Source organism: Eurosta solidaginis, chromosome 1 (genome assembly GCF_040869045.1).
Source record: "Eurosta solidaginis isolate ZX-2024a chromosome 1, ASM4086904v1, whole genome shotgun sequence".
Classification (NCBI taxonomy): domain Eukaryota; kingdom Metazoa; phylum Arthropoda; class Insecta; order Diptera; family Tephritidae; genus Eurosta; species Eurosta solidaginis.
This window is the reverse complement of record NC_090319.1, coordinates 153273066-153298009: the sequence shown is the minus strand read 5'-3', so window position 1 is coordinate 153298009 and position 24944 is coordinate 153273066. Positions and strand designations below refer to the sequence as shown.

The window sequence follows — 24944 nt, the reverse complement described above, 5'->3', positions numbered from 1 at the left end:
GCACAATGTGGCGGGGACCAGCATTTTCGTCAACTATCAATACCGCGACCTCGCCTGTAGTTGGGGCATTATATCGACCACGGCGTTTATTAATAGGGTGTTTGTCGGCATGAATTCCAACCCCATAGTTATTCGAATTAAATGGCATACGCTCCATGGAAGTCATAAAACTTCGAACATACACATTATTTTCAAGCAGAATTTCTTGAATTAATTTCAAAATATCTCTTTGAGGAGTTGGTGCAGCATTTTGGCGCAACGAAAGATGCCCCTCTGGTGAAGAAAAATGTATTTGTAAACATTTTGGAACCATGTTGGGCGGTGGTAATAAACTTTCAACAATATGGTACACTTGTCCATGTATTTTGAAAATTGGCATGCAATTACCTCCTCTAATTTCGTTACCGCCAAATGAAGTCATAGCGAAACAATCATTGTATTTTCTTATATTTTGTTTAAAATGACTGGACGACACACGGTGGGGTATTTGATCAATTTAGCTGGCCAAAAGTCGATTCTTCAAAATATTCCAATTTTAAACTCTCTCCTTGGCATTCCTAGATGTCCACTGAATATTATACATACCCCAAAACCCATATGCACCATCAATGGAGCTAACCGCGCACATCTAAAATTGTATAGAAGCTGTGTGCAGTTCGATGTATTTTTGGATTCAAAATCAATATATGTACAGTTCTAACCTAAATACTTGTTCACTTGTTTAGCCTTAATCATATCTTGTTAAATTTTCTTTTAAGGCATGTGTTTTTAATTCATATGTTAGATTTGTTATACCAAATGTTTTAACGGAGTTATTCTACTTATAATACTACTACTTTTAAATATTAAATACTTTACAACAAAAAGATATATCTTTTTTTCATGTCATATCATGTCAGTAATTTTTTGGCTATACATTAACTATGTTCGTTTCAAAGTTTAATAACATCATTGCTTTTAATCTTATAATTAAAATATAGGTGTGACAAGCCTGATATTATCTGGGAGTAATAATAATAGTCCAAAATTTGTTGCAAGTATTAGGAAAAACCCAGAAAAACCTAATCAGACCAAAATAAAAAAAAATTACATATATTATAAAAAATATTAATCGAATACTGTTTATGCCAGGTTCAGACTCATAGTTTTCTTCAGTAATATCCATTAGCCAGTTAAACCCATTTGGCATCTTAGTTCATTGAAACGTGGAGCTGGAAGTGGTGTAGTTAATATATCTGCAATTTGCTTCTCTGTGGAAATATAAACAACTTTTATTAGTTTATTTTCAATTTTTCCTCTAGTAAAATGATATTTTATATATATATATGTTTAGAACGTTTGTGACTAGAGGGGTTATTTGCAATACTTATACAACCCTTATCTTCAAGCAATTTAATTGATTTTGTAAATTCAATTTTCAAACTTTCTATTAATGATTTAAGCCACAGTGCTTCCCTAACTGCCCGAACAAAGCCATATACTCTGCTTCAGTAGATGAAGCAGCTACAGAATTTTGTTTTCGTGTATTCCAACAGATCACATTCGATTCAAACATTTCAAATAAGTACCCTGTTGTGCTCTTTCTATCACTCTCACTACTACCCCAATCTGAGTCTACGTATCCAATTAAGAGATTTTCATAGTTAATATTCTTTCTATATACTAATTTTGAATCGATTGTTCCTTTTAAATATCTTAAAACTCTTTTTAAACATTGCCATTGTTCTTGGTTATTTTTCTGACAATATCGACTTAACCAGTTAACAGATGTACTTAGGTGTGGTCTTGTACATATTATAACATACATTAAGCATCCTATCAAACTACGACACGGTGCATCATACTTATCATCAGAATTCAATGCTTCCTGATTTAGTTTGCTTGGAAGTGGGGAATTTACTGGGTTACATTCAATCATTCCAAATTTGTTTAAAACCTTATTAATATAAGCTGATTGACTCAATCTTATTTGATTATCATCTTTGTCAATTTTTATTCCGACAAAATATTTAATTTCTAAAAAAAAAGTCATCCGAAATTTATTCTTCAAATAAGATTTAAAATTGTTCATTGTATGAATATTTTCTGCTGATATAACTAAATCATCAACATACAATAAAACATATATATTCTTTTGAATGTCACCTTTTACTAATATATAAATACATCGATCCACAGGCGAATTTATGAAACCAATTTCTTTTAAAGCTTGTTCAAATACCTCGAACCAACATCTAGCAGCTTGCTTTAGCCCATAAATAGCTTTATTCAACTTACATACTTGATATTTTTCACAATCTACTCCTTCAGGAGCTGTTATGTATATTTCTTCTTTTAAAACGCCATTCAAAAAGGCAGATTTTACATCCATGTGATGTACTTTCAATCCATATTGATTTGAAAAAGACATCATAAGCCTAAAACTCGACATTCGAGCAACTGGCGCAAATGTTTCATCCTAATCAATCAAGTATTCTTGCGTGAATACACGCGTAACAAGCCTTGCTTTATACTTAATTGGTTCGCCGACTTCATTTTGCTTAATTGTAAGGACCCATCTACAATCTACTATATTTTTGTTATCTGGTATCTTAACCAATGACCACGTTTCGTTAATCAAATGGGAATTGCATCTTCCCAACTTCTCTTATCACTTCTATATTTTATCTCATCAAAAGAAAGAGGGGTATCTCTATAGAAGACTGCGCATTCATAATACAATTTTCCAAAAGATCTTTATATGAAATTTGTGGTTTATCTTTTAACCTATCACTTTTTCTTATATTTGTCAACAGTTTATCATTACCTAGTTCACCTATATCTTCACATATAGTATCACCAGTCGAAACTGGATCGGCATTTAATTCTTCCGTTACCATATTTCTAGGCTGTTCATCTAACTGTTTATTATTTTTCTTATTTACAGTTTTATTCTCACAGATACCTGAGGAAGTACCCATATCCGAGAGTGTATTCTCGTTTCCAATATCAACCATGCTTTCTTCATTATTTAATTCAGCATTATAATGATCAAACACAGCTCTAGAATTAATTATATTTGCTTCATCAACAATGACATCTCTACCAATCTCAAATTTTCCAGTTTCCGCATTCCACACCTTATAACCATTTGGTTCATATCCTACCAGTATACCTTGTCATGATTTTTCATCAAACTTTCCTTTTCTTATTTTTTTATGAACGTATACTGTTGAACCAAAAACTTTTAAATATTTGAGACTCAGCTTTTTGTTATGCCACATTTCATATGGTGATTTATTGCATTCTCTCAATACATTACTTGGGCTTCTATTAATTAAATATGTAGCTGTCAATACAGCTTCGCCCCAGAAATATTTTGGTAATTTAGCTCCTATAACCAAAGAACTGGCTTTTTCGGTTATAGATCTAATCATCCTTTCGGATACACCATTCAATTACGGGGTATGCGGAACTGTTAAATGGTAACTAATACCTTTTTGAACACAGAACTCCCTCATTTCATTCGACAAATATTCCCCTCCGTTATCAATATATAAATTTGCAACTTTAAGGTTAAAATGTGCTTCACTTTTCGCAAGGAAGTCTTTAAAGATAGCAAAAACATCAGACTTATAAGTTAGTAAATATGTAACACAGTAATGGGTATATTCGTCAACAAAACTTACATAGTAATTTCTTTTATTCATAGTTGAAGGTGATATCGGTCCACATACATCCGAATGAACTACGAACAATGGCCTATTTATGTGGTCTTTGTTCTTGGATTTTTCTAAACTTAGCCTAGCCTGTCTTCCTTTTATACATACTTCACATAAGTCATCATTAGGTTGTATATTTTCAATTAACTCAATGTTATCAACCATTTTCTTTGATTTCATTTCTACAAATTTACCTTTACTCATATGACCTAACCTCTCATGCCACAAACTATAAATATTCTTATTTGTAGTCGATACGTATGAATAATCTGTTCTCCACGAACGCTAAAGTCAAATTGCTTTCAGACAAAGTTTCAATCGCGGTAATAATCCCATCATATGGGGAAGGTAGGGTTAAAAGCAAATGGGATATTTTATCCACTTCATCCACTTCTGTTACTAAATCATCAAATGTATTAAAATAATTTAGCAATGTTGTTTCACCCTTTAGTTTTAATGATAATAACTGTTTGCGTATAGAGAGCTGTGAAGCTAAGCTTTTCCTTTCATATATTGCATCCAAATTTTTGAAAATTTCTCTAGCACTGCATTCGCATTTAGCAAAACCAAGAAAGGAATCACTCAGATACTCTATAATCAAACTTTTAGCGCATTTATTTAGTTTCTTCCACTCATCCGTTTTTTCGCCATCTTGATCAAGAACTTGGAGCACGTCATTTTCACTTAAAAGTGCTCTGACGCGAAATTTCCATATGGAATACTTTTCCCCATCAAATGGTTTAATATTGCGCTTACCTTTCTCCATTTCTTTTTATAAATTGTACTGATACTTATCTGCAGTTCCTAGGCATGGACTGGGCCTATAACCTATTAAAATTTACAATACAACACCAAACCAGTACACCGCAATCCGCAACGGCCAATCCTCTTCAGAAACCAGATCACCACGTTTAGCAACTACTTCGCAGCAGAAATAACAACAGCAACCAAGATTCTCCTTTCCAGCAACCAATTTTAGTGTCAACAATAAATTATATAGTAAATAATTTGTACACTCTTGTACAGAGACAACAAAACACATGCACATTAGTTATTTAATTAATTTCAATTCTTTTTAATTTTTCTTATTTTCTTCTTTTGCAGCACTTGTTGCACCGGTTTGCATATACAGAATGTTCAAAGTTGCGTTTTTACATAGCATATAAAACTTAACATTGTCAATATGATGAGTATTCTAATTTGCTCATGCAATGTAGAACATTCTAGAATATAATCTATGTTAACTAACATAGCTTCAAATGTATGCTTGCCAGGTATTTTCATTGTCAACATCACATACATGAGTTGCCAACAATGTAATGCCAATAAATGACCCCGGGTCCCTCCGAAACCGGGGGCTCGATCCAAGTAATTCTGCGCGGAACACCGTGAATTTACTGTCAAAAATTTCGTTTCATAACAATGAAGTGAGACAACCACCTTTTTAACAGAAATAACTGCTGTTTTAGTTTTGGCTTTGGTTTAGTTTAGCTAGATTGATCAAATACCCCACCGTGCGATGTATGCTCTCCTGTAAGCAGCGCTTTGATTGCTGGCGGAGGCTCATCGATATCACTTAATTTGATATGACTCTTACTACAGCACATACCTGGTGTTTCATTTGGCCACTTCCTAGCCTTACAAAAAACACTAATTTCACTTGTGCGGCCAACGAAAAGTGGAGAATTTTCCATATAATTCAGATGTGGTTGTAGGGTTATCAAGGATCCATATTCGAAAACGTTCTGCACGCACTCACCCGGCTGCCAGGCGCACACACTCACCTTAAAAATTTCCTTCTTTAAATTAATGAAAATTGTTTTTATTTCAACTATATTTAATTGTATATTTCGTAAAACTTAGTTCTCGCCTTCTTTTACAACTTTATTTACAATTTTTTAGTTTCTTTATAACTTTGTTTAAAACTCTCTAATTTCTTTACTGTCCTTAAACACTGCACTTTGTTAAACTATAACTTTTTAGTTAGCAAACTTATTTTCGCTTACTTTAGTTTTCGCGAGTGATGCGCTTGCCGGCTTTCTTCAAACTGAAAACTGCCGCTAACGCAACTCTGTAGCTAGGCAGCTTTTCTTTACGTTAGGATAGGATAGGTTAGGTGGTAGCTGCCCTGATCAGGATAGCTCACTTGGACAACACGAAGGTCCGTTGTGATACCACATACGCCAAAAATAAGGGTGACTTAGATCTAGCTACATAGAGAATCGTTAGGTAGCAACGATAAAGCTCCGAATGGTACCGATCTCAACTTTGGATAAATCCTCTGGAGATCCAAGTGAGTCGCGACCGAAGTACTTTCGCCCAGTCCTGGCAAAAGCTGGGCAATCAAGCATAAAGTGATTTGGTGATTCCACCTCATCATCCTCCATACAGCTGCAGCAGGATGGAGTTTCGAGTATATTGAGACATACCGCATGGATACCCATGGGACAGTGCCCTGTCAAAACCCCAATGACCATTGATAGGTGAGCCTTAGTGAACCCAGATATTTCAGCAGAGCTCCGCCATCCACTTTCGGCCAGAAATATCTTGCTACCTTGCAGGACGTGGTGTCGATTCGAGGCCCAGCTATGGAGGAGCAATCCACAGGTGGCCAGCGGGATCCCGAAATCCCTATCTTCATCCGGTTCAGTTGTACCGATGCGGGCTAAGATATCCGCTTGACAGTTACCCGGGATATCACTATGGCCCGGGACCCAGATAATCTTAATTGTAAAATAGTTCGATGCAATCGCAAGCGAGGTCAGGCACCCCCAGACCACTCTCGATCGCACTGTAGTTGCGCTCAAGGCCTTGATAGCCGGCTGGCTATCAGAGTAGATGTTAAATTCCCTAACCGTAGTAGCACTGGATAGCATTCCATCCACCGCATACTTAATCGCAGCAACTTCCGCTTGGAATACACTGCAGTGATCAGCCAACTTAAACTTGCGGCCTAAATTTAGCTCTTGACAAAATTTTAGTGATGCCAAGTGCATCTGATGTATGGTTGCATCTTGCACTTTTCTAAAGAGGGTTGCCAGCTGCAATTTATTTTAATGCAATTTACTATGGCACTACATCATCCCCCTTTAGAAAAGAAGAATTTGGGCTTTAATATGTAATTTGTAATTGTGGAAGTGTCGCTCATAAATACACGCTCATATGAGAGCTACACACGTGCATCTGTAGTTATAATTATATACCAGTAACTAAGTAAATTCTGGAAGCGCCTAGAAAATGCAACGAGGAAATCACACAGTATAAAAGCAGCAAAAGTAGAGGCGCGATAATCAGTTTTCGATTAAGCACGCTATCTGTCGAGCAATAGAAGTGTTATTTTGAAAGTACTTGAATAAAGGCCATTTTAGCATTATTAAGTATTGGAGTTATTTATTCAAGAGTTTAGTGATACGGACCTTAGTAGAAGATTTGAAATAAGCGGAATTGCAGTAAATTCGTTACAATATTTTCAAACGTGAACTCCCTTCTCATATTTTAAATGTTTAGTAATTTTGTGCTATTTACATTCGTAATTGAGGTGAGACTTCATTTTTGCTTTTGTTCTGAAAGAAAATATACAATTTATTTCATATTTTCATGATAAACATTTTACTAATTTCGAATATTTTCAAATAATTTTGCTTTAATATAATCGTTTTGTTCTTCATAATGTATCGTACTCCACAACGCGGCACAAGTGCACCTACACACACACATAATAATAACGATTCCCTTATTGATTTGGATAATAATGAACGCGAGTTACCAAATCCTTATGTTAATCAGAATACGAATGAAATTTTTGCGATATCTGTTAAATTTCCCCAATTTTGGACTAATTGCCCTGAAGCACGGTTCATCCATGCTGAAATGCAATTTAGTCGAAAGAACATTACTCAGGAAGGGATAAAATATTGTTACGAATTTTCTGCAAATTCTCTTATTTGCAACTTTCTGCTAAGTTCGAATCACTAAACTGTTGAATAAATAACTCCAATATTTAATAATGCAAACTGGCCTTTATTCAAGTACTTTAAAAATGAAACTTCTATTGCTCGACAATAGCGTGCTTAATCGGAACTGATTATCGCGCCTCTACTGTTGCTGCTTTAATACTGTGTGATTTCCTCGTTGCATCTTCTAGGCGCTTCCAGAATTTACTTAGTTACTGGTATATAATTATAACAACAGATGCTCTTGTGTAGCTCTCATATGTGTGTGTATTTATGAGCGACACTTCCACAATTCAATTGCATACATTTAGTAGCAGCTCAGATAAGATATCTGCATGTGTTTGTGCGTTGCTTCTCCGCTGCGTGTACGTACATATGTGTAGACATAATGATTGATTCGTTTATGTAGATACATAATGATTGATTCATGGATGTGCATACAAGTCACTCTTCGCATCGGCTTAGAGATGACAGTACCCCTTAATGTTGCTAATATTCGAACACTGGCCTCCACCTAAGTCTGATCGTCCCGATCAGACAAATCTCTCGATCTAAACGCCGCTAGCATCTCCAATAGTACCGCTCTTCTACTTCTTGGTTTCCCAATTGTTTGTATGCGGTAGATGATATCACTGATCTTCTTCACAACTTTGTACGGGCGTTTCCAACTGCACCGAAATTTACATGGAACACATTTACGCCGGTGAGGGTTGTATAACAGTACCAAATCTCCCCCCAAAAAACCTTCCGAATTATTGTTCTCATCGTACCTGTGTTTCATCGTACTACTCATTATCATGGTTCGTTCCCTCACACTCTTCTGTTTGGCCAATGAACTATTTCGTAGAGTTTGCGCTTGACGGATTTGCTTTGCATAATCAGTACTCGCTTACTGCTGAACCCTTTTTCCAAATTGAAGTTAAGTGGCACATCCTGGTTCTCATAATACATCACCCTTCTCTGCATATCGATCTTGATGTCATGGTCAACCAAGAAGTCCACTCCCAATATGACTTCATCAACAATCTCTGCCACAATGAATTTGTGTAGAACAATGACCTTCCCAATTAACACTTTACATATCACTTCTCCCTGGACTTAGTTATACTCGCCTGTGACCGTACGCAACCTCTCTCCAGTTAAAGGTTTTATTATCCTGTTGACCAAGGCAGATCGGATTAAGGAATGAGATGCGCCCGTATCTACAGTCAGTACACGCTCCTTGCCATCGACATTCCCACTGACGGTAAGACTACTTGACTTCCTTTCAATTTGCGAAACAGATATCACAGGACATTCAGTAGCTGGAGATAGCTCTCGATCTCTACATCTTACTCGCTCTTGCTCATCCCCTCCCGCTTTGTTATTAAAACCACTCATGCTGTTGCACCCACTAGGATCAAGATCGCAATGACGTGCAATGTGACCGGGCTTCCCGCATTTGAAGCATTTGATAACTCTCTCACTTCGCTTTTGCGTTCCTTTCAGCGCCTCCAATATTACGTCTACCCACTCTGGCCTTACTATTTCCACGCGGCGTGCTTTGAAAACTGGCTTACACAGAAGCGACGCTGTTTCCTGAATCAGAACTTGTGAAACCGTTTCTGCGAATGTTGGATTTGGGTTTGCGTATGAAGCTCGCTTTGTTTCGACGTCCCGTATGCCATTTATAAAGCTCTGAATATTTACCCTTTCAGTGTATTCCACGGGTTCGTCCATATTCGCTAAATGTGCCAGCCTTTCAACATCCGACGCAAACTCTTGCAATGTTTCACCAGGCATCTGGAAGCGGTTCAGTAACTCCATTTGGTATATCTGTCTCCTATGTTCAGTTCTGTATCGTCTCTCTAGAGCACCCATCAATGCTTCATAACAGTTCCGTTCGCGGTCTGGAATGGTTTATAAAATGTCCGCTGCAGGCCCTTTCAATGCCACGAACAGTGCAGCAGCTTTATCTTCAGCATTCCAGTTGTTCACTGCTGCGGTCTTCTCAACTTGTAGCTTAAAGACCGGAAAAGGAACAGAACCGTCAAAGGATGGTGTTTTACCTTTGGATTACTCATTGAAACTGCTGGGCGATTTAGTTGCAACTGCTTGACACGTCCTCTCAGAGCATCCACCTCGGCCTCGATTTTTTTCTCAATGATGATATCTGTGCTGAAATTTGCGCCGACATTTCGGATATTCGTGCCTCTTGTGCTTCAATCTTCGCTGTTATACGGTTCTCCTGCGATTCCAGCTGAGATGACATTTGCGACGACATTTCGGATATACCTGTGTCTTGTGCTTCCATCTTGGATGTTAGACGGTTCTCCTGGGATTCTACTTGTGATGACATGTTGATGGATATTTGTGAGGACATTTCGGACATTTGTGCCGATACTGCTGCCAATATCATGTTCAGGTCTGTGTTCGCCATTGTCTGCGGTGTTTCATTTTTCTCCTCCAATTTTGTTGTCTCATCGCTATCAGGATGAAAGACATACTCTTCCACGTCAATTCCTTCTAATTCCATTGCCTGTCGTAGTCGTGCCTGAAGTTCTAGTTTAATGCCGTTTGTATTCAATCCACGGCTCTCCAACTCCTTCTTCAGTTGCTGGATCTTCAATTCACTTAACTTTGCCATGTCCAAGTTGTATTCGAAATCTCCAGAATTTATTCAACAATTCCTCTTCTGACACCAATTGTAACGAATTTACTGCAAATCCCCTTATTTGCAACATTCTGCTAAGTTCGAATCATCAAACTGTTGAATAAATAACTCCAATATTTAATAATGCAAAATGGCCTTTATTCAAGTACTTTAAAAATAACACATCTATTGCTCGACAGATAGCGTGCTTAATCGAAACTGTTTATCGCGCCTCTACTGTTGCTGCTTTTATACTGTGTGATTTCCTCGTTGCATCTTCTAGGCGCTTCCAGAATTTACTTAGTTACTGGTATATAATTATAACTACAGATGCACGTGTGTAGCTCTCATATGCGTGTGCTTTTTGTGAGCGACACTTCCCCAATTACAATTGCATACTTTTCAGAGCATCTCAGATAAGATTGCATGTGTTTGTGCGTTGCTTCTCCGCTGCGTGTACGTACATATGTGTAGACATAATAATTGATTCGTTTATGTAGATACATAATGATTGATTTATGGATGTGCATACAAGTCACTCTTAGCATCGGATTAGAGATGACAGTACGCCTTAGTGCTGCTAATATTCGTAACAATATGAATATGTCATAACTGCACTTCCGCAGGATGTAACTATGAAAATTCTTGATTTTATTCAAAATCCCCTTGAAAATAACAAATTTTCTGCATTAAAGGAAATTTTAATTGAACGGCACTCATTGAGTGAGAATTCCAAGTTAGATCGAGTGTTAGCCGATTCAGAAATGGGAGATCGCAAACCCTCTGAGTTTTATTAGTCTCTAGTGCTACTCTCTGGAAACAATTTTAGCAAAGAAATTCTTAAAAAGCTTTGGATGAGGAAGTTACCAAAAAATTTAAGTGTTATTCTTGTTAGTTCGAATTCGACCAAAATAAGTGAATTAGTTAAATTAGCTGATAATATTTGGGAAGCTTTTAATAACAATGAAATAGCTTCAGTTATCAATTTTCTAAATTCTAAAAGCGAAAATGCCATTATTTCAAATTTTGTTCAAACAACTAACATTATTTGCAAAAATTTTGAAAAATTATCATTAGAGATTAGTGAAATTAAAAATCAGATGAGTCGAAACTATTCAAGGTCCCTATCTTTTAGTAGGAATCGTTTTAGATATCTAGATATCGATCAAAATCTCGCGACAACCCAAATTGGCTCTGTAAGTATCATTATAAATTCGGTAATCAACCATGCGCTTTTAAAAATAACAATAGTTCGACAAACTAAAGTATTCCGTTGTTGTAGCGACGAACAAAGGGAACTTAGATATTTCAACTCGTCGCTTATTTGTATTTGACAAAAATTTTAAATATTAAATTTAGGACTACGTCGTGAATTTTCGCTCATATTTTTAATAGCGGATATAGCCAAACCAATTATCGGTGTTGATTCTCTGTGTAAATATGGTTGATATTAAACACAAACGCTTATTAGATCCGGTGACAAGTCTTTCAGTTAAAACAATTTCATGTGTTTGTAACGTTTCGCTACCAAAGGTTTTCGCTGTTGATAACAAATTTACAAAATTATTGAAAGAATTTCCTTCTCTATATTCTGAAACTGATTATTCACAGATAGTTAGACATACAACAGTTCACAGACTCGTCACTGAAGGAAATTTGCCATTTTCTAAAACAAGGCGTTTAGACCCTATTATTCTAGGTAGCTAAAACTGAATTCGAGTTTTTAGTAAAACAGGAATATGTAGACCTGGCATCTCCACTGCATCTTGTACCGAAGAAGGAATTAAATGACTGACGTCCTTGTTGAGATTGTCGAAGATTAAACGTTGTAACAGTCCAAGATCGTTATCCTTTGCCCCATGTTCATGACTTCAACATGAATCTCAGAAATAAGAAAGTATTTTCGAAGTTAGATTTGGTAAGAGCTTATCACCAAATTCCAAAGGCCCTTTCGGGCTTAGAAACTCCGCACAAGCTTTTCAACGGTTTATTAATGAAGTAGTTAATGGTTTAGACTTTGTTTTACATATATAGATGATCTCTTAGGGGCAAGCGAAGATGAGGAACAACACTTCAAAGATTTTCGCGTATTATTCCAGCGCCTAACAGAGTACGATTTAAATATAAAACCAAGTAAATGTACTTTTGGCTTTACAAATGTTGACTTTTTAGAACATCATATTTCTGAAACGGGAGTTAGGCCCTCGGAAGAAAAGGTTTTAGCTATTCGAAATTTTGATCGTCCAAAATCTATTAAACAAGCACAAAAATTTATTGGTATGGTTAATTATTACCATTGATATATACCAAAATTAGCAGAGTTTACTACAGTTATCTATGATTTAATTAATAGGACAAATAAGAGGCGAGAAAAGATTTTAATTTGGACGATACATCTAATAATGCCTTAAAGAAACGTTCGCATCTGCTATATTGTTAAATCATTTTAACAAAGATGCAAAACTTTCTTTAAATGTAGATGCATCCAATACGGCAATAGGTGGTGTCATACATCAAACGTTTAATAATTAATCAGAACCACTTGCATTCTTTTCAAAGAAACTGTCTCCATCCGAAATTAAATATAGTGCATTTGATTGGGGACTATTAGCTATTTATATGTGTCCAAGTATTCACAATAATGGGAGGGGGTATGGGCACTCACCACTGGCAGGCACTTTCCTTGTTAAATAAGCACACGATATATTTTCTAATTTAGTACAATAATAGTTAATTTTAATCTCGTTTTAGTTTCACAATTTTAGTTCACAAACTTTATTTCAGTTCACAAGATTTTTTATTTTTCTTACGCACAATAGGTTTTGGTTGAGTATAGGATTTTACTATAATATAATAAACTTTATAAACTTTAACTTGAACCACTGATAGGCAATTCAACCGCGCGCTCTAAAAGACAACTGTCTGCGCGGCCATCGATGACCGCTCGTTGAGCTGTGCAGTGAGCATACAAATCAACATATACAAAGGTAAGTAAATAGAAAAGAAGCGGTAGCTTTCCAATCTCTTCTTAAGAGTTTTACATTAGGATTTTAGGGTAAATGTGGATATAAATGGTAAGTATAAAATTCAAATTTTAGTGTAACTTCAGCAATGCAATTTAATGTAGGTATTTAACAGGTCAGTATTTTTACAGGTAAGTTAATCAAATTGGATCAAATTTTCATCCATGTCTTCAACATGGCGGCCGGCCTGCGAAGTCGACAAATTTAGAAGCTCTTGCAGTTTCTGTAAAGTAACCTTTGCTTGGTTAACCAGCTTCCTTATGTTACGTTGACTACCACTACGGCTCTGCAAACTAGCGGCTGGACGTTCAATTGTACGGTGTCGCGTTCTTCGTTGTTCCTCGCGCCTATGACGCGCGGGTGGCGGAGACCTCGAATGTCGGTTGCGTGTTGACGTTGTAACGGACGGACGGTGCAACAAAGTATGATGAGCTCGGCCGCAGTGGCGGCAGCTGCCGGCGGAATTGCACTCGCCGGTGGTATGTGACGTGGCCAAGCAGTTGACGCAGTAGCGATGGGCGCGTGCTGACTCATATCGCTCTGCAGGAGTCATTATTAGAAATGCGTGGCATTGGCGCAAAGCGTGCTGGCGGCAACATAGGCGGCATTTTCCCAATTCCATGATTAGATCTGTGGAGAAAAACGTTAGAAGAAAAAGGAGAAAAGAAACTCAGCATTAGGGTAAATTGTGGTTGAACTGAGGATAGGATTATTCTAGCTGGGAAGAAAAAGGGCAAGAGAATTAGGATGGGGTCAATAAACAGATTTTGGTGATGTTCCGCGTTATCACTCCATTTTGAGTACGAATATCGAGGACGCGAACATTTCCATCGGGACCTGCATGCAGTTTTGAAATGCGTCGGAGACGCCACTCATTGGGTGGCAACAGATCATCTTTAACAACGACTAGGTCGCCTTCTTTCAGGTTCGCCTGAGATATTTTCCATTTTTGTCGTTTATGCAGTTGTCGAAGATACTCATTCTTCCAGTAAGTAAAACTTTAAGTAATTGCCATTTACGAGTTGGATTTAGATTTTCTGCATTGGCTTCCGGCAGGGACAGCAGGGGGGCACCACGGAGAAAGTGTCCTGGCGTTAGCGCGAGTAGGTCTGTAGGGTCCTCCGACATGGGAGAAATAGGTCTGGAGTTTAGGACTCCTTCAATGCGAACGATGATGGTCGTGAATTCTTCAAAGGAGAACTTATGATTACCGGCTACTTTTGTTAGATGGGTTTTAAAACTTTTAACTGCTGCTTCCCATAGCCCACTCATGTGAGGAGCGTATGGTGGTATGAATTGCCAAGAAAGGCCTTGAGGAGCATATTTTTCGGCGATGCCTTGACCTGCTTCTTGGAGAAAAAGAGGGATTTCCTTTTGCATCGCTCGATGAGCGCCGATAAAGTTCTTTCCTTTGTCGGACATGATTTTGTGCGGCATTCCGCGGCGGCCCACAAAACGCGCAAAGGCTGCTCTAAACGCTTCGGTGGTCAAGTTTGAACAGACCTCAAGATGTCTGGCTTTAGTTGAAAAGCAAACAAAGATGCAGACGTAGGCTTTGGAGTAGGAGGCGCGTCGTAGAGTAGAGGTTTTGACGAGGAATGGTCCAGCAAAATCGACTCCTGTCGTGTGGAACGGGACAGTATACGTTGATCGTTCGGCTGGCAACGCTGCCATGATCTGGGAATTCATCTTCTGCTTGTGGATCGTGCAAGTCTTGCAGTGGAAAATATATGACTTTATCTTTTATTTCAAGCGCGGAATATAATATTCTTGCTGTACCATCCGAAGCATGAGTTGCTTTCCTGCGTGAAATAGACGATTGTGAGTAAAGTCGAGGAAGAGGGTACAAAATTTTGAGGACTCGGGAATGATGATCGGATGACGTTCATTATCACTGAGTGGGGCATTACTTAGACGTCCATTCACGCGCAATATTTCCTTCTGGTCTAACATCGGGTTCAATGGCAGTAGCGGACTCTTCCTACCTATCGGCTTAGAGGCTTTTAATAAAGAGATTGCTTCCGCATAGTACATCTGTTGAGTTACGATGATAAGGCGTTCCTTTGCATGGCAAATCTCTTCTGGAGAGAGAGAATGTGTTGAAGGGACTTGTTGTTTTCTCGCCTTGTGGATGAACCGATACATGTACGCGGTAACGCGGAGGGCCCTAGCGAACGAAGAGAAACGTTCTAAGGGATCCAGGGCCTCTCCGGTGTGTAATGCTTCGACACGTTTTTGTTCTGGTGGACTGGAATTTTGAGGAACCGCTTTGGGCCAGAAATCGGGAGACTTGGATAGCCACTCCGGGCCTTTCCACCATAGGGAGGATTCAGCTAGCTCTTGGGGTTTGCATCCGCGTGTTCCAAGGTCTGCTGGATTGTCGCCGCTTGACACATGGCGCCAAGTAACATTGCCGACATTTTTGAGAATTTCCGCAGTGCGGTTTGCTACGTATGTCTTCCAGGTGGGAGGTGGTTTTTCCAACCACGCTAACACGATTGAGGAGTCTGACCAGAGACTTAGCTCATGCGGGTGCAGTTTTAAATGAGAGCATATTTGTTTGACTAATTTTGAGAGTAGTACCGCCCCACACAATTCGAGGCGAGGGAGGCTTACAGTTTTTAAAGGGGCTACTTTGCTCTTTGTTACTAACAAATTTGTAGTGAAATCATTATCGCTATTCTGCACTCTGAGGTGAACGCATGCGCAGAATGCTTTTTCTGAGGCATCAGAGAATCCGTGTATTTGAAATGGTTTGTCGGGAGAAAAGTCGACCCATTGGGGGATTTTTATGTCACCTATCGCTGCGAGATTTCCCCGAAAGGTGTTCCATTTATGTAAGGCCAGAGGTTTAATCTCTTCGTCCCAGTCCGTTCCTTCCAACCAGAGTTCTTGAAGGAGAGCCTTGGCTAATATCATAATTGGCGCTAGCCATCCTGCCGGGTCAAACAATTTCGATATTGCTGATAATATTTGTCGCTTGGTCCTTGAGTCGGCGGCTGGTAGAGGGTCATACGAGTGCGAGAATGAGTCGTTGATAGCGTTCCATTTTATTCCAAGGGTCTTTGTGGAGCTGACATCATGGAATTTTAGAAAATCTGCATCGAGGAGATCAGAGGAAACCGCCTGATCTCAGAGCTTCGATAACTTGGGTCATGGAGTTTATTGTGGACTGTAGGTTATATCCGCCAGAGAGGATGTCATCTACATAAGTCTCGTTTAGAAGAACATTTCTGGCGAGGAGAATTCATCTTTGGTGTCTGCTGCTAGCTGATGGAGGGTGCGGATTGCTAGGTAGGGGCACAGTTCACACCAAAGGTAACTGTTTTCAGTTTAAAATCTTCGAGCTGTGATTTTGGAGATATGCGTACTATGATTCGCTGATAGTCCTGATCTTCTGGGTGTATGAGTATTTGGCGGTACATCTTTTCGATGTCGCCATTAAAAACGAACTTGTAGAGGCGCCATTGTAGGATTACAAGCATCAAGTCGTTCTGCAGGGTCGGACCAGTGTGTAGTACGTAGTTCAACGAACTTCCGGAATGCGAGAGTTTTGAGGCATTAAAAACGATCCGTACCTTTGTTGTTTTGCTGTCGGGCTTTATGACAGCATGATGGGGCAAATAAAATGAGTAGTATTTTCCTTCCTTGATGATTTCGAGGGGTGAAGTGGGTTCCATGTGGTTCATGGTTAGATATTCTTCCAGTACTTCAGAATATTTTTCTTTTAGTTCTGGTTTCTTTTCCAATGATCTTTCTATGCTAATATACTGCTGTTGAGGAGCGGGTCGTGAGTGACCGAGGGCTAATGTTTCCGGGAAATTTTGTTTGAATGGGAGTTTTACCATGTAGCGACCATCTTCTTTTCTGGTGGTGCTCCTTTTGTAGAGATCTTCACAAAAGGTGTCTTCATCTGCGAGCGGTGTGGTGGATTGAAATTCTTCCTGCTCCCAAAATTTTTTGAGGAGTTCATTTAGAGAGTCGTCGGGGTTTTCAATTATGCGGGTTGAAAACGTTGAAATTTGTTCAGTTATTGGGCCACTCAATATCCAGCCGAATATGGTGTTATGAGGCTTCCTGCGACGTTGGTTTCGAGGCCTTGCAGGAGGATTTGTGGGAGTATGTCGCTACCTATTACCATGTCTATTCTCCCTGGAGAACAGTAATGGGGGTCAGCTAGTGCTAAAGAGGAGAACTGTTCAGATTTTCGATCACCACTTTGGAAGAAGGGAGGAAGTGTGTCAGCTGTGGTAAAGTTATGGCTTGGATAATGATTCGTGTCGTAAAATCCCGAGAGCATATTGTTATTGAACAAATTTTATTGGAGTTTTGGACTATTTGTCCGCCCATCCCTAATATCTGGTAATTAGTCTTCTCGGTTGGTAGACCTAGCAATTTTTGTATTCGAGAGGTTATAAATGACTTTTGGGAGCCTTGGTCCGCCAAAGCCCGTACCTTGAAAGTTTCTCCTCGATGGAGTATCGGGACCACTGCCGTGGGCAATAACGTTCTTTCTTTGTTACTGGAGAAGTGAGATAGAACTTTCTTGCCTGAATCTTGCGTTTTTGTAGAGTTTTGGGCTTGTGATTCTTGGAGCTGCATTGCCTGTTTTGATGTACAGGGATTTTCTTGATCATTGGTTTGGGTCTTGTACTGATTTCTTCTCTGATACTGTCGGGAAGTGTTAGGGTTCGCTGGCCGAGATGTTTGATAGTGTAGCAGAGAGTGATGTCGCTTTTGACAATATACACATTTGAAGTTGCTACAACATTCGGCTTCTAAATGGGAGAATGCTAGACAATTTTTACAATAATTATTGTCTTTTACGAACTTGTTGCGCTCTGACACACTGAGTTGCTTGAATTTAACGCAGTTCATCATGGAGTGGTTTGAATTACACAACTTCCATGAGACTTGTCGGAGCTGTTCGCTATGAAAGGAGTGAGATTTATTTTTAAAGTTGGATTGACTTTGAGGTGTCGATGATCGAGGGGTGAAGCTCGAGTTTGAGTTTCGAGGTTTGCTTGGCCTGTATGTACCTAGTCGCTCTACCACTTCGTATCTGGTCGTGAGGAATTTATCCATTTCCGACCAAAGTGGTAATTCCTTTCTGGACTCCAGAGATTGTTCCCATAAAACCAGAGTTTCATTGGGGAGTTTTGAAGAGCATAAATAAATAAGCATAGGGTCCCAATTACTAGTGGGTACGTTATTAGTGTTAAGGGTAGAGAGGCAATTGTTTATTTTGGTTTGAATTTCCTGAATTCTTTCGCCACTTTCATAGAATACGGGTTGCATATTAAAGAGAGTTTTAAGTTGACTGTCTACAAGAATTCTTCGATTCTCGTATCTAGACTTGAGTGCACCCCAGGCTAGCTCGAAATTTTGGTCATTGAGGGCGTATTTTTCAATTATGAGGGCTGCTTTTCCTCTGGTTTTTTGTCTCAGATGGTAAAGTTTTTGGGCTTGGGTGATTTATGTATACTGCCGTAAACATATCCCTAAAGGACGGCCATGTCTCATAACCACCGTGAAACACTTCTGTATCACACGCGGGGACTTTGAGGTAGGGTTCCCGGTTATTCAGGGCTACTACAGGTGGAGACTGGATTTGAATGCTGGATGTTGGTTCCAACGTTGCGAGAAGCTCATTTATTCGAGCTTTCGTGCTGATGTTTGTTCCCATCGCTGTGTCATATTTTTCTTCCAGAGATGCAATGGATCGTTCATCCGTGAGGTTCAGGTATGCTACTTCATATGCTCGTTCTATAAGGGATACGTGCCTGTTGAGTTCCTCCATGTAAGTTAGCAGACTAGGTTTTGTGTGATCTGCCTCATTGCAGTTCCAATATTTCCCGCAAAACTTTTCGAATTTTGCTATCTCGAATAGGCATTTCCTCACTGATTGAGTCGCTTCTTCTTCTTCTGCCAGTGATTTTGATCGTGTTTTAGGTCCTTGGGGTGCTAGAAGCGTATTGGTTTTTTCACCTTTTTCTTCAGCCATTGTAGTTTCGTTGAAGTTAAGCTGTTTTTAATGGGTGGGATTTCGTTTGTAACGGGTTGCAAGGAGTATACTTGTGAGTATTACTAGACTGTATTCGGAGTCCGCTGGGTTTTTAAAATATATTGTGTGTAAGGAATACACCAGAGTAGATTTGATATATTGCGTTTTAGAAGTACACAGGAAAGTTTCAAAATTCAAGCCTTGTGTGTTAAGAAGTACACCGGAGTATATTTAAGGGCTTATGTATTAGGAGTACACGAGGAGGTTTTTATAGCTAAAATTATTATTAAATGGAGATAATAATTAATAGTTATTATTAAAGGAGATAATAATTTATTTTTTTGTAATTAATTTATTTTGTGGCTATATTCATTCGATAATAAATAAAATTTGACCACTTTTTTTTGTGATTTGTACCCAGTGTATTTTTGTGCGTTTTTTTGCTATTCAGATTCACTGTGCGGCTACTGTGTACATATATATATTTCCTTTATATGCAATAAATTTGAGAGGGCGACTTATGCACTTGCTTCAGCGTCTCTGAATACAAGTATGTATGTGTGACGCAATTTGAGTACAGATTTTTTGTACGCTGTGTTTGGGGGGGAAATTATGTACTTGTCTCAGCGCTTCTGAGCCCAAGTGTATTTTTGTATATTGCTAACTGCAATTTTTGGGAAGTTGTGATTTTCGTGTGCTTAGAGTGAGAGGAATGGGAGAAACAGAATTAACGTGCGTGTGAGGTTACTGTCCACCTACGTAGACGCCAATATATTGTTTTTTTTTTTTTTTTGACCGGAATGCAAATTTGGGAAAGGAGATTTACGTGGTACGGTAATTAGCAGCGGGTAAGCAAATTACATATATAAAGCGAATTGAAAAGGTCTGGTATATAAAACGGGTGATATGCATGTATTTACAAATTTGTATGACTTATATGTCTTAACGGATTTTGGAAAGAGTATATACAAATTGGAGATTTGTGTGATTATATTATTTAAAATGCAGCAAATGAGGGCATGACGTTTCTCATTTATTATATTGATCCGTTAAGTTATGCAAATCTTTCTACACAGGGATATGTGCATATGTGCTTATAGGGTAAAATATTTAACGGCGTTGTCTTATAGCGGGTTTTTTATATGGCTGTGAGGTTTGTGAACTAATAGCGGATCGTCTGTGGTACGTGGGTAAGGTGAAAAGGCGATGTGTGCATATATAAATATTGAGTTTATCAATATGTATATAAATATGAAATTTGATTTATATGTCTTAGCGGACTAGAGGGATTGAGTATATAAATAAGAGCTTTTTTTATGACAGTATAGATCGAGAACTTGAGAGGTTTCTCATCTACTGCCTTAAAACTCCGCTAAGCTATATAAATCTGAATCTGTATGTATTATGTATGTGTATGAGGAACCTGTTTTTAAACGGAACTTACTTTGTCCTGGTAACTGACTACCTGTTTTTGTCCTATGGAGCGTTTGTTGCTTTTCTCGACAACGGGGGTTTCTGGTGACGGCTGTTGGTTTTTTGCTGTTGTGGTTGTTCCTGCTGCTGTTTTGGGTTGACTGTACCTCACTTTCCTCGGTGGACTTTGTACTTTGTTGTTGGGTTTTTTTTTTTTTGTTTTGGGTTTTGCGAAAATTTTGCACTTTAACAAGCGGTTATAATTTCACCAGTTTATGCTTCAGTTTAGGTAAGTTTCCCTTAATAATTTTTAAAGTTTATAAATAATCTTCCGAATAATTGCCTTTTTTAATTTCTTTTTTAACGACCTTCTTTTTTTTCTTTGCAGGTTTTTCAATACTCCAATTATTATTATTTTTATGTTTTTTAAAAAAAATTTTCAACTGTTTAATAAATTTTTTTTTTCATGTTTTTGGGTACCCTAATGTAGCAACCGCTTTTGCTTTTTGCACCAGATTTCGAAATAGCTTTGTATTTTACTGATTTTCTTGCTTTTTACTTACAGGTTTTTTGGAGCACCTATATCGCTTTTTGCCTTTGTTTAATTTTATATATATGTTCTATTTTCAGTTTTTTTGTTTTCCACCTTTCTTTTCAGGATTTTTATTTCTCAAATATTTTCAAACCTTTTTTCTCTTTTCAGCTTCCCGCTTGTTTTCACTTATTTTTTCTTATTTAGCACACTTGCCAGTTTTTTTTTTTATGTCACTTTCAAATTGGTTTGCTTGTTTTTTAGGAGCACCCTAGTGAAGCTGGTTGTGAACTGTACACTTGATCGCTTGTGATGTTCACTTTGCTTAATTTTTTTTTTCTTAAATTCTTTCACAAGTTTCAATTTAAAATGTTGCGTTTTTTTCACACAAATAATAGGTTTTTCCGCTGGTTCACTTTTTGGCACCGAAGGACCATGTCCAAGTATTCACAATAATGGGAGGGGGTAGGGGCACTCACCACTGGCAGGCACTTTCCTTGTTAAATAAGCACACGATATATTTTCTAATTTAGTACAATAATAGTTAATTTTAATCTCGTTTTAGTTTCTTTGTTTCACAATTTTAGTTCACAAACTTTATTTCAGTTCACAAGATTTTTTATTTTTCTTACGCACAATAGGTTTTGGTTGAGTATAGGATTTTACTATAATATAATAAACTTTATAAACTTTAACTTGAACCACTGATAGGTAATTCAACCGCGCGCTCTAAAAGACAACTGTCTGCGCGGCCATCGATGACCGCTCGTTGAGCTGTGCAGTGAGCATACAAATCAACATATACAAAGGTAAGTAAATAGAAAAGAAGCGGTAGCTTTCCAATCTCTTCTTAAGAGTTTTACATTAGGATTTTAGGGTAAATGTGGATATAAAGGGTAAGTATAAAATTCAAATTTTAGTGTAACTTCAGCAATGCAATTTAAGGTAGGAATTTAACAGGTCAGTATTTTTACAGGTAAGTTAATCAAATTGGATCAAATTTTCATCCATGTCTTCAACAATATGAACATTCAACATTTTCGTTACCTTCTAGAAGGACGTCAATTTACAGTTTTCACAGATCACAAGCCTCTAGTATTTGCTTTAAATTCAAAAACAGAACGCAGTCTAAGACAAACTAGACACATGGAATACATTGCACAATTTAAGAAAGATATTAGGTATATTAAGGGACAGGAAAATGTAGCAGACACATTATCCCGTGCGTTTGAAGTAGAAGCGATTAATAATTCGGGTATTAATTTCAAAATTTCACAAAGTGAACAACAACAACACAGTGAATTAGGCAAATTTACCTCAGACCAAACATTTCTAAATCTGAAATTAATAAAAATTCTTGTTCTTAACTTTAATATATGGTGTGAACTGTCAGGAGAAAATCCTAAGCCTTTCATTCCAAGCAATTTAAGAAAAAACAAGTAAGGAAGGCTAAGTTCGGGTTTAACCGAACATTACATACTCAGTTGAGAGCTATGGAGATAAAATAAGGGAAAATCACCATGTAGGAAAATGAACCTAGGGTAACCCTGGAATGTGTTGTTTGTACGATATGGGTATCAAATGAAAGGTGTTAATGAATATTTTAAAAGAGCGTGGGTCTTAGTTGACGCCTTTTCGAGATATCGCCATAAATGTGGACCAGGGGTGACTCTAGAATTTGTTTGTACGATATGGGTATCAAAAGAAAGGTGTTAATGAGTTTTTTAAAAGGTCGTTGGCCTCAGTCCTATAGGTGGACGCCTTTTCGAGATATCACCATAAAGGTGGACCAGGGGTGACTCTAGAATTTGTTTGTACGATATGGGTATCAAATGAAAGGTGTTAATGAGTATTTTAAAAGGGAGTGGGCCTTAGTTCTATAGGCGGACGGATTTCGAGATATCGCCATAAAGGTGGACCAGGGGTGACTCTAGAATTTGTTTGTACGATATGGGTATCAAATGAAAGGTGTTAATGAGTATTTTAAAAGGGAGTGGGCCTTAGTTCTATAGGTGGACGCCTTTTCGAGATATCGCCATAAAGGTGGACCAGGGGTCACACTAGAATTTGTTTGTACGATATGGGTATCAAATGAAAGGTGTTAATGAGTATTTTAAAAGGGAGTGGGCCTTAGTTCTATGGGTGGACGCCTTTTCGAGATATTGCCATAAAGGTGGACCAGGGGTGACTCTAGAAATTGTTTGTACGATATGGGTATCAAATGAAAGGTGTTGATGAGTATTTTAAAAGGGAGTGGGCCTTAGTTCTATAGGTGGACGCCTTTTCGAGATATCGCCATAAAGGTGGCTCTAGAATACGTCTATACAATATGGGTATCAAACGAAAGGTGTTAATGAGTATTTTAAAAGGGAGAGGCCTTTTCGAAATATCGATATAAAGGTGGACCAGGGGTGACTCTAGAATTTGTTTGTACGATATGGGTATCAAATGAAAGGTGTTAATGAGTATTTTAAAAGGGAGTGGGCGTTAGTTCTATAGGTGGACGCCTTTTCGAGATATCGCCATAAAGGTGGACCAGGGATGACTCTAGAATGCGTTCACACAATATGAGTATCAAACGAAAGGTGTTAATGAGTATTTTAAAAGGGAGTGGGCCTTAGTTCCATGGGTGGACGCCTTTTCGAAATATCGATATAAAGGTGGACCAGGGGTGACTCTAGAATTTGTTTGTACGATATGGGTATCAAATGAAAGGTGTTAATGAGTATTTTAAAAGGGAGTGTGCCTTAGTTCTATAGGTGGATATAGGGATATCGTTATAAAGGTGGACCAGGGTGGACTCTAGAATGCGTTTGTACATTATGAGTATCAAACGAAAGGTGATAATGAGTATTTTAAAAGGGAGTGGACCTTAGTTCTATAGGTGGACGCCTTTTCGATATATCGCCATAAAGGTGGACCAGGGGTGACTCTATAAAGTGTTTGTACAATATGGGCGTCAAATTAAAGGTATTAATAACAAATTTAAAAGGGAGTGGTGGTAGTTGTATATGTGAAAGCATTTTCGAAATTTCGACCAAATGTGGACCAGGGTGACCCAGAACATCATCTGTCGGGTACCGCTAATTTATTTATATATGTAATACCACGAACAGTATTCCTGCCATGATTCCAAGGGCTTTCGATTTCGCCCTGCAGAACTTTTTCATTTTCTTCTACTTAATAATGGTAGGTGTCATACCTATTTTACAAAGTTTTTTTCTAAAGTTATATTTTGCGTCAAGAAACCAATGAAATTACCATGCTTCATCCCTTTTTTCGTATTTGGTATAGAATTATGGCATTTTTTTCATTTTTCGTAATTTTCGAAATCAAAAAAGTGGGCGTGGTCATAGTCGGATTTCGGCCATTTTTTATACCAATACAAAGTGTATTCAGATAATTATGTGAACTGAGTTTAGTAAAGATATATCGATGTTTGCTCAAGTTATCATGATAACGGCCGAGCGGAAGGACAGACGATCTACTGTGTATAGAAACTGGGCGTGGCTTCAAACGATTTCGCCCTTTTTCACAGAAAACAGTTATCGTCCTATAATCTAAGCGCCTACCAAATTTCACAAGGATTGGTAAATATTTGTTCGACTTATGGCATTAAATGTATCCTAGACAAATCAAATGAAAAAGGGCGGAGCCACGCCCATTTTGAAATTTTCTTTTGTTGC

The 24944-nt window shown here is 38.1% G+C and overlaps 1 protein-coding gene across 23 annotated transcripts in view; it reads left to right on the top strand.

Moving 5' to 3' along the window:
* Window positions 1–24944, top strand: part of LOC137236879 (protein eva-1) — a 3007131-nt gene that overhangs the window by 451175 nt on the left and 2531012 nt on the right. The window lies entirely within an intron of this gene.